Here is a 10,000-nt window from a genome sequence, read left to right on the forward strand (position 1 = left end):
ATGGATGATGGATTGTTAAAGTGGTGGATGGATATATGATGGAATGATAGAATGATGGATGGATGGAGAAAAGAGAGTGACTGATGGATGATGAAATGATAGAGTGATAGATGGATAATAGAATGATTGAGTGATGGATGAATGATGGAATGATTGAGTGATGGATGGATACTGGAAAGATAGTGATCGATAGATGATGGATTGATAGAGTGATGGATGGATGGATGGATTATAGAATGATAGAGCGATGGATGATAGAATGATGAAGTGATGGATAGATCATGGAATGATAGTGATGGATAGATAAGTGATGGATGGATGATGGGAAGACAGTGATAGGGATGAATGGATAGATGAGTGATAGGGGAGGGATGGATGGAATGATAGAGTGATAGGGGATGGATGGATGATGAAATAATAGAGTGATAGATGAATTACAGTGATGATAGATAGATGGTTGATAGAATAATACAGTGATGGATGGAATCATATAGTGATGAAAAAGTAATGGATGTATGATGAAATGATAGAGTGATGGATGGATGATGAAATGATAGTGATGGGTGGATGATGAAATTTTAGTGATGGATGTATGATGGAATGATAGAGTGATGGAATGATGATGGAATGATAAAAGTGATGGATGGATGATGGGAAGACACAGTGATAGGAACGGATGGATAGAAGGAGTGATAGGGGTTGGATGGATGGAATGATTGAGTGATAGGGGATGGGTGGATGATGGAATAATAGAGTGATAGTTGAATGATAGTGATGGATGAATAGATGGTTGATGGAATGATACAGTGATGGATGGAATCATAGAGTGATGAAAAAGTAATGCATGCATGATGAAATGATAGAGTGATGGATGGATGATGAAATGATAGTGATGGGTGGATGATGAAATTATAGTGATGGATGTATGATGGAATGATGGATAGATGATGGAATGATACTGATGGATAGATGATGGAATGATAAAAGTGATGGATGGATGATGGGAAGACAGTGATAGGAACGGATGGATGATGGATAGATGGAGTGATAGGGGTGGGATGGATGGAATGATAGAGTGAGGGAATGGATGGATGGATGATGGAATAGTAGAGTGATAGTTGAATGATAGTGATGGATGAATAGATGGTTGATGGAATGATACAGTGATGGATGGAATCATAGAGTGATGAAAACGTAATGCATGCATGATGGAATGATAGAGTGATGGATGGATGATAAAATGATAGTGATGGGTGGATGATGAAATTATAGTGATGGATGTATGATGGAATGATAGAGTGATGGATGGATGATAGAATTATAGTGATAGGGGATGGATGATGGAATGATAGTGGTGGATTGATAGATGATGGAATGATAAAGTGATGAATGGATGATGGAATGATAGCGTGATGGATGGATAGATGAAAGAATGATAGAGAGATGCAAGGATGATGGATGGAATGATGGAGTGTTTGATGGATGGTGGTAATAGAGTGATAGGGGATGGAAGGATGGGCGTATGGTTGATGGAATGATAAAGTGATGGATGGATAAATGGATGGAATGATAGAGTGATAGGGGATGGGTGGATGAAGTGACAAGGGATGGAGGGATGGATGGATGGATAGGGAATGATAGGGCATGGAGTAATAGGGGATAGATGGATGGAGTGATGGGGATGGAAAGAGTGTTAAGGGATGGGTGGATGGATGGATGGAATGATAAAGTGATGGATGGATGGATGGATGGATGAATAATGGAATAATGGAGTATGAATGGACAATAGAGCAATGAACCGGTAATACAATGAATGAAATGATAGAATGATGTATGGAGGTGATGAATGATAGAATGATAAATGGATGGGGGATGGCTGGAACACTGATACAACAACTAAATATGTCTGTACTTGATCTGTCCTCTTAATATTGTGGAAATCCCTTATCACTGTCCCACTTACAAGTCAAGCCAGCTCTTGTGAAGTTGATGCTCTGTGACTGAGTGCTTTGTGTTTGTGCATGTTTACAGAGACATTTGACATCACTAATTGCTGCATGTGTGTTTGCGTGTGTGTTACTGTATGTGTGTGTATTAGAATATTTCAAATGTGTCACTAATGGCCCATGTGGAGTCCCGATGACCCATCACGTCCCCAAACGAACATCATCTGTCACTTTTCTCTCTATCTCTCCCCTTCTCTCCAGTGGCGCCCCCAGAAAATTTTCTTAGGGGTGGCCAGAAGAGGCCGCACCAAATCTTGGGGTGGCACACAAAAAAAATAATGAATTCAGTGTAATGTTATATTTTTGTTTCTGGTAAATGAAATAATGTAGTTTTTATTCATTTAATTAATTCTACTTGAAATATTGCAATTCATTCTTTGAAATAATTCAGCAAGTACATGTGCAAACCAAATAAAAATCTATGTTTAGTTTAAAAACACTTTTCATATACTGTATAAATAACTTCTTTTTTTACGTGCCTTTATTGTACATCATACGAGATATGCCATGTCTAAAATTAATGAAGATTAATGAGTTTATTATTCCCAGTGATGGGTTGCAGCTGGAAGGGCATCCGCTGTGTAAAAATGTGCTGGATAAGTTGGTGGTTCATTCCGCTGTGGTGACCCTGGATTAATAAAGGGACTAAGCCGAAAAGAAAATGAATGAAAGAATAATGAGTTTATTAATTACCCAAACAAATGAACAAACTGAACAAAAGGCATTACTATACACACTCACTATACCTAATAATATTATTTATCCATATTGCTTTTTGAACCATTTTATTAATGCAGCTTCTTCTATTGATATACTGTAGCTTAAGGTAAATATTAAATTGCCATTGCTGTCTATTGAAGGTGTGTGTGTGCTGTCAAGGACGATCGGGGAGGGTAGTGGTGGTTCTAGTTTAAATGACACCCTGGGCGAACCACCCTATACACCCCCACCTCTCTTGAATTGTTAGATTTGTTATTCAATAAATATAACAATTTATTTATATTTATTCTAAATAAATACAAATAATATTAATATACAATTAATATTCTGAATAAATAACAGAAATCAGTCCTAAATATTACTGGAAAACAACAACTGGAGTGATATGCCAAGATCACTTAAGAAACCTTTTGCATGAAAATTAATTATGACAATTCTAAAGAATACAAAAAATGTATTATATAATTATCTGTGGTCTTAGACCAGATCATGGCTGATAAATCATGTTATGAAGTCTTACCTCCCTGACTCATTATCCCTCCTTTCTGCTTTAAAGGCATGCTTAGTGAAAGTAACATCATCATCATCATTATCATCATCATATTATATAAACTTTAACCGACTTTCAAAACTCGCTGCGTGCCGACACTTCTACACAAAAGGCTGTTACTCCGGTTTAACGGCGCATGAGCGGTGCCTATTATGTCGGCGTGCATGCAAACAACCAACCGGGATTCACACAGGAGTGCGTGAGGCACGCGAGAATGGTTTTCCGCGCGCATGCGTCAGTTTGCTTTCACCAGCATTGAACCAGAGGGGGAGAGCTACGTCAGTAACACCAACAATAATTTAGTGACTGCATTTTATTTATTTATTTATTTATCTAAATATTGGGAATTTATAAGTTCATTTAAATCAATAATGTCAACCGCAAAATTATATTGGGGTGGCCAAAGGGGTGGCCACAGGGGTGGCCACAGGGGTGGCCAGAGTTTACCGAGGGGTGGCCGTGGCCACCCCTGGCCACCCCTTGGAGGCGCCCCTGCTTCTCTCCTTCTCGTCCTGCGGGAGTTGTGTTGCAGTTCTGTCGGTAACCTCTGGGGTCAGATTGAATATATACTCTCATAAACAACATCTATTATTCACCAGCTGACACTGATCCTCAGCCTCGTCTCCGGGAACGGCAGTCCGTCAAAGCTTGAAATACATCCATCTATCCGTCCCCCGCTCTTTCATTAGGCATATCAATAAAAATCTGCCTCTGTTCTATTTAACCAAGCGCACACATCCCGTCTCGAGGATATGGATTTAGTCATGTATTTGAGTATATACATATATATTTAATTCAGAACGATTCACTCTCCTGTGAATTTATTTTTCTTATTCAAATATTTCCCAAATGATGTTTAACAGAGCAAGACTTTTTTTACAGTGTGTCTGATAATATTCTTTCTTCTGGAGAAAGTCTTATTTGTTTTATTTCGCCAAAAATAAAAGCAGCTTTGAATTTTTAAAAACTATTTTAAGGCCAATATTATTATTTCTCTTGAGCAATATTTTTTTTCGATTGTCTACATGACTTGTCTAATTATCCTAATTAATCTAGTTAAGCCTATAAATGTCACTTTAAGATGAAAACTAGCATCTTGAAAAATATTATGCACTGTCATCATGGCAAAGATAAAAGAAATCAGTTATTAGAAAATAGTTATTAAAACTATTATGTTTAGTATATGTTGAAAAAAATCTGTGCATTCTTAGTCACCTTAGCTGAAATGATCAGGATTTCAGTTGTCGTTTCTATGAATGCTTTATCAAGATTGTGAGATAATAACTTAAACTGTAGGATGCAAACTCAGAATTCCAAAAAAATAACTTGCAAGATTTATGGACAAAATGAAAATATGTAAGAGAAATTCTGAGGAAAAAAAAAGTATGAATTGTGTGATTAAAAATCAGAACTGCAAGATATAGACTTTATAATTACAAAAAAAGTAAACTTAAAATTTCAAAGGATCAGATTTATGAATTTTAAACTTCATTCATGATGCATTATTCATCTTCTGCCGCTTTTCCAGGGCAGGGTCTCGGGGGCAACAGTCTTAGGAGAGAACCCCAGACTTCCCTCTCCCTATACACGTTCTCCAGCTCCTCCGGGGAGATCCTGAGGCGTTCCTAGGCCAGCTCAGAGGCATAGTCCCTCCAGCGTGTCCTGCGTCTTCCCCGAGGCCTCCTCACGGTGGGACATGCCTGGAACACCTCCCTAGGTAGGCGTCCAGGAGGCATCCGAAACAGATGCCCGAGCCACCTCAGCTGACTTCTCTCGATGTGGAGGAGCAGCGGCTCTACTCCGAGCTCCTCGCCCTATCCATGAGAGTGCGCCCTACCACCCTTTGAAGGAAACTTTTGAAGCCAACAGAACAACATCATCTGCAAATAACAGAGATGAAATCCTGTGTTTCCCGAACTGGACCTCCTCCAGCCCAATGCTGAGCCTTGAAATTCTGTCCATAAAAATTCTGAATAGAATTGGTGACAAGGGCCAGCCCTGCCAGTGGAAACAAATCTGACTTATTGCTGGCAATGCGAACCAGACTCCTACTTTGTTCATACAGGGACGAGTCGACGAATTTTAAACTTACAATTGATTATAAAAGACAGAACTGTAAATTGTAAAATCCAAATTCTTGAAGGAAAAAAAGCTGAGATGAAATATTTGAATTCTGAGAAAACAGTATAGTGTAGCAATACAATGCAGCGTTTCAAAAAAAAAAAAAAAAAAAAACCTATTGCAAGATGCAAGTTTAGAATTCTAAAGAAAAAAAAAGTTAGAATTCAATCCAATTCTATTCATCTTTATTTCTATGGTGCTTTTTACACTGTAGATTGTGTCAAAGCTGCTTAACACAGACGTTCTAGTACTTTAAAACTGTGTCAGTTTAGTTTCAGAGTTGAAGTTAAGTTTAGTTCAGTTCAGTGTAGTTTCAATTTCATTGCTGGAAGTACAAACACTAGAGCAAATCCTGAATTGTAAGACATTAACTTACAATTCCCCTACAAAAATGTGTCAAAAACTCTGAATAAAGCAAAATATAGACTTAAGAAAATTGGATTTAAAAAGTGAAAAGTACAATTGGAATAAAAAAAAGAAAACAGTAAGAATTAAGAAAAGTTTACAACAGATCATTTTTACTCCATTGCCGATCAAATATATTAAAAAGATATATACATTTATTTATAACTTTATATGATTTATAAAATTGCAATACTGTACGTAGACTGCAGAATTGTGAGATTGGTACATTATGAATTCCAAAACAATTCACAAACTTGAGTAAACCTTAAAATTATAAATTATAAAAATCATAAATTTTAAATTTTTATAAAAGATAAATGTAGATGTGTATTTGTCAGAATAGTCAGGTCACGCCTGTTTCTTACGCGAGGGTCCGCGCCTCCGCGGGAGAGCAGGCTTTTGCGTCTGCACTCTGCAGCGGGGCACAGATCAATATATTCCTGTCTATTCTATCTAGTTACCTATCTGTCCATATAAATATACTTATTTTGAACTTTTAATCTGCATCACGGCCCGCGGCAACTTCCTCCTATGCTGTTTCCTTAACCTGCAAGTCTTTATTTTACAAATTATAAAGAATGTCTGCTTCTCAAGCTCTATGAGGAGTGTCATTCATGTATTTTAAGATGCACTCGGTCAGAAGACAAGCGCATGAGATATCATGACATTGTGTTTTTGATCGTCAGCATGATGTAGGCTTATGGTGACAATAATATTTATGCAATATGGTCATTATAATGATATTTATACATGACCAAACTGGTGTGCAACTTTTTTTACATTTAGTTCTGTAGTTCGGGCTCAAAAAAAAAATTGTTGCATTTTTTAATTGTTTAAGTTCATTTGATTGACAATGTAAAATGTTTTAGCTACGTTTGAGGTTTCATTGTTGAGTTAAACATTTTTTAGGGTCTCTGACACATTGCTTTTATTATTTATCTTTATTTTAATAATCAACATTAACTGTGTGCGTCTGCAGGCAGTTTTTATGTTCATTATTTATTAGGCTTCCTCAAAACACACAGGCACCCACATTTCCAGTGTGGATTATAATTTTATTATAATAATAAATAAAAAATAATAAGTTTTTAATTTGTCAACTCTCGTTATTTTCTATATATGGCTTTTGTGCTTTTATAGAATGGGAGTTGGTAAACATATTCAAGGGCATGCACAGATGGTGAGCATTTTGACTGATGTATTGGGCCGCTCTGGCCCAAAATGCCAGGCCCGATCATTTTTTGTCCCAGTCCAGCCCTGCAATGAGTGCAATTGTTTGTATTCAATACTTTATTATTATTATTATTATTATTATTATTATTTTCTATTTTCCATATCTGTAATACTTGTATTTTGGCTTTTTTTTTTTTGTCGCAGTCCACTTAGAATCCAACATGGAAATCAATGTTTTCTTTATTGGCATTGATTGTTTTGAAATTCAAATGGCATTAACATGCCTGTGTTTTTATTCCTGTAATAAATATGGCTGTCAAGCCAGGATCTTGATAGTTTATTGTGGGTTTGTTGTTTACATTAAGAAATCTCTGTTCCAAGTAAACAAAAGTTGTAATAAACAATTATATTTTGAATTTAAATAGTATTTGTCTTGCGTTTACATTAATTTTACATTCGAATAGCCAAAATTACAAGTTTCAGTCTTTTAAATGCGATTAATCACAGTTAATTTTTTTTAAAAGTACGATTAACTAGTTATTTTTTTAATCGATTGACAGCACTAAATAAAAGCACTGACTGATACTAATCTAATCTAACAAAACATAAACTGAAGATCACAGTCTAAAAATTAGTACACCCAAATTAATATGTTGAGGGAAAATATTAAATAAAATTTTAATAAACAGAAGAAAAAAAACAGAAACATAAAAAAAATATTAAATATAAAATTAAAATGTTGTAGTTTGTATTTGTTGTTGTTTAATATGTATTAAAGTCGTTTGGTATAAATAAATGTACTATTAAGTGACAATAAAGTTTTATTCATTATTAAGAGGTTAAGTGAATTAACATGGCATCAAATTACAGCAGGTGAACATTACTTTGATTAAGCTTGAATTTAAGACTCAGCCTGAGAGTTAACCTGCCCCAAACCAGGCTTGTTTCCTAGCATAAGTTGCCATAGTAACTGAGTTTGAACTATCGTAAATTTGAATTATGAAACCGAATCCGCCATTAATAAACCTGACTTACCAAAATAAGCCTAGCGTTTTTTGTAAGCTTGGTTTATGGAACAGGTCCCAGGTCTGAAATCAACAATAGGGTATAGGCAGAGTAAAATTAATTGTGATACTTTAAATACATGGCAGGGTGAAATGGAATTTAACGCAGTGCGTCTTGTCCAGTCTGAGACCCACTTCATATCGTATAAGGCAGTGAAGATCACTGATTTTTGAAGAAATCAGACCTTAAACGTGACAATTATAACGTTATAATGAAAAGACAGTTCACCAGACACTCTAAGGCTGGCTGAAATTAAATGTCAGTATTGACCTTATTCTAAAATGCGGAAGTGCGCCTGTTTTCGCGATTGTCTTAGAACTTCCGATTCAGTCGCATATGGGAGAAATGACTAGGAATAATAAACGGCAGAAAACGATCAAACTACTTGCTCAACAAACAAATGTTTGCATGATTATACAGACCAAGTAGAATAATATTATAAGAAAATATCAAATTGCAACATCAAGCAGCGTAATGAGCAGTTTTTAACGTCAAAAAATAAATGGAAGTGAATGTGACCGGAAGTCTCAAGCCAAAAAGATTCAAATGTCAGCGCCCATTCGTCGGCGGAGAATAAGGTGAATACCCCAACTGTAGAACTATCAGCACCAATGATCTCTATGTTCACCTGCAATCTCAGTTCTCCAGATCTTCTAGCAGTACTTTCCACCTGTCCCATATTTACTGTAAAACCCCAAAACATATGACGTGTTTCTGAATCTTCTGAAGCTGTCACATGAGTTTATGACACTCGCTCTCCTTCCTCAAGGGAAATGATGTCATGTGCCCTCATTAAATACATTTTCTACAGCTCCTGTGTTTTCATATACTGAGAGAAATCCTCCCCCTAAACAGGGCCGGATTAACCAATGGGCCTTATGGGCACAGGCCCAGGGGCCTGTGCGCACCAGGGGCCCCTGCGAGGGGGGAGAAAAAAAGACAATTTTGGAGTGTCTTTTTAGGCTAATTGCAAATAGCGCATCTAGTTGGACTAAACTATTCAGGGTTTACGCCCATCGATGCCTGATTGATAGAGATAAGATGAGTAAAGAGCAGTGTTATTATATAGCCGCAGTGGCGCACCTTGTAAGGCACACGGCATCATCTTTTGACGCGATTAATTATAACATCGGTTCGAATCCACCATCAGCTGAACTCGTGCTACTTTTATTTCTCCCCATTACATATCAGATTGGAAATATATTTATTTTTAACAGGAAAGAAACATTTTTTTAAAATAATGCAAATGTGATATAAAGTCACAAGTGTCTCGTGGGTATTTAATAATGTTTAGCTTTATTATAGGCGCCTGCCGCGCCTCCCTCTCTTCAAAAACTCTATTGCTCAGACAACTGTATTTCCTCTGAGCAAAAAAAATCGCGATCACATATTAATATTAGTATTATATTTAAATTGCCTTTCTTTCTTTAACTAAACAGAATGCTGTAATTGGTCAAGTGCGGAAACATCAGTTTTGTAATAACCCGTACTAAACTGAGCGGACTTCAGTGTAACGTTATATCTGTCATAGATCAAAAATGAGTGGACAAGTGGATTTAGCAAACGCGAGAGAAAGAGGAGAGGAGGCATCTTTATTGAGGCATTTTCCATACACACCTTCTTCAAACAGACCCGTGATCAGGAGAATGAGGGTACTTTAAATGATGAGTAGCTAGCATTAACCAGGCGGAGGAGGCTAACGGCAGCGCAGCGCGGACTGGATTCATCGGGTGAGAGACAGACAGAAAAGGAGGGAGAGAGAGAGAGAGAGAGAGAGAGAGAGAGAGAGAGAGAGAGAGAGAGAGAGAGGCCCAGAAGAGGAGAGAGAGGGGAGAGAAGAGGTTAGAGGTATAGTGTCTGTGATTTCGGATACTTTTAGGTTTATAATCAAGTCTTCATCACGAGAAGAGTAGAGAAAATACAGGGAGAGGAGGAGAGAGACAGTAAATCAGTGTTAGTA

At 36.8% G+C, this 10,000-nt stretch overlaps 1 protein-coding gene and 1 long non-coding RNA gene across 17 annotated transcripts in view; one reads left to right on the plus strand and one right to left on the minus strand.

Moving 5' to 3' along the window:
* runx3 (RUNX family transcription factor 3) overlaps positions 1 to 10,000 on the minus strand; it is a 269,009-nt gene that overhangs the window by 203,804 nt on the left and 55,205 nt on the right. The window lies entirely within an intron of this gene.
* Positions 1 to 10,000, plus strand: part of LOC108191951 (uncharacterized) — a 30,871-nt gene that overhangs the window by 18,869 nt on the left and 2,002 nt on the right. The window contains exon 3 of one of the 2 annotated variants that reach the window (XR_001800813.4): positions 4,805 to 5,863. The exons of the other annotated variant lie outside the window; for it this stretch is intronic. This is a non-coding gene — a long non-coding RNA (uncharacterized lncRNA). Of the gene's footprint in view, positions 1 to 4,804; positions 5,864 to 10,000 lie in introns of those variants that run through there. 2 annotated transcript variants of the gene reach the window in all.

This window comes from Danio rerio, chromosome 13 (assembly GCF_049306965.1).
Source record: "Danio rerio strain Tuebingen ecotype United States chromosome 13, GRCz12tu, whole genome shotgun sequence".
In the NCBI taxonomy this organism is placed as follows: domain Eukaryota; kingdom Metazoa; phylum Chordata; class Actinopteri; order Cypriniformes; family Danionidae; genus Danio; species Danio rerio.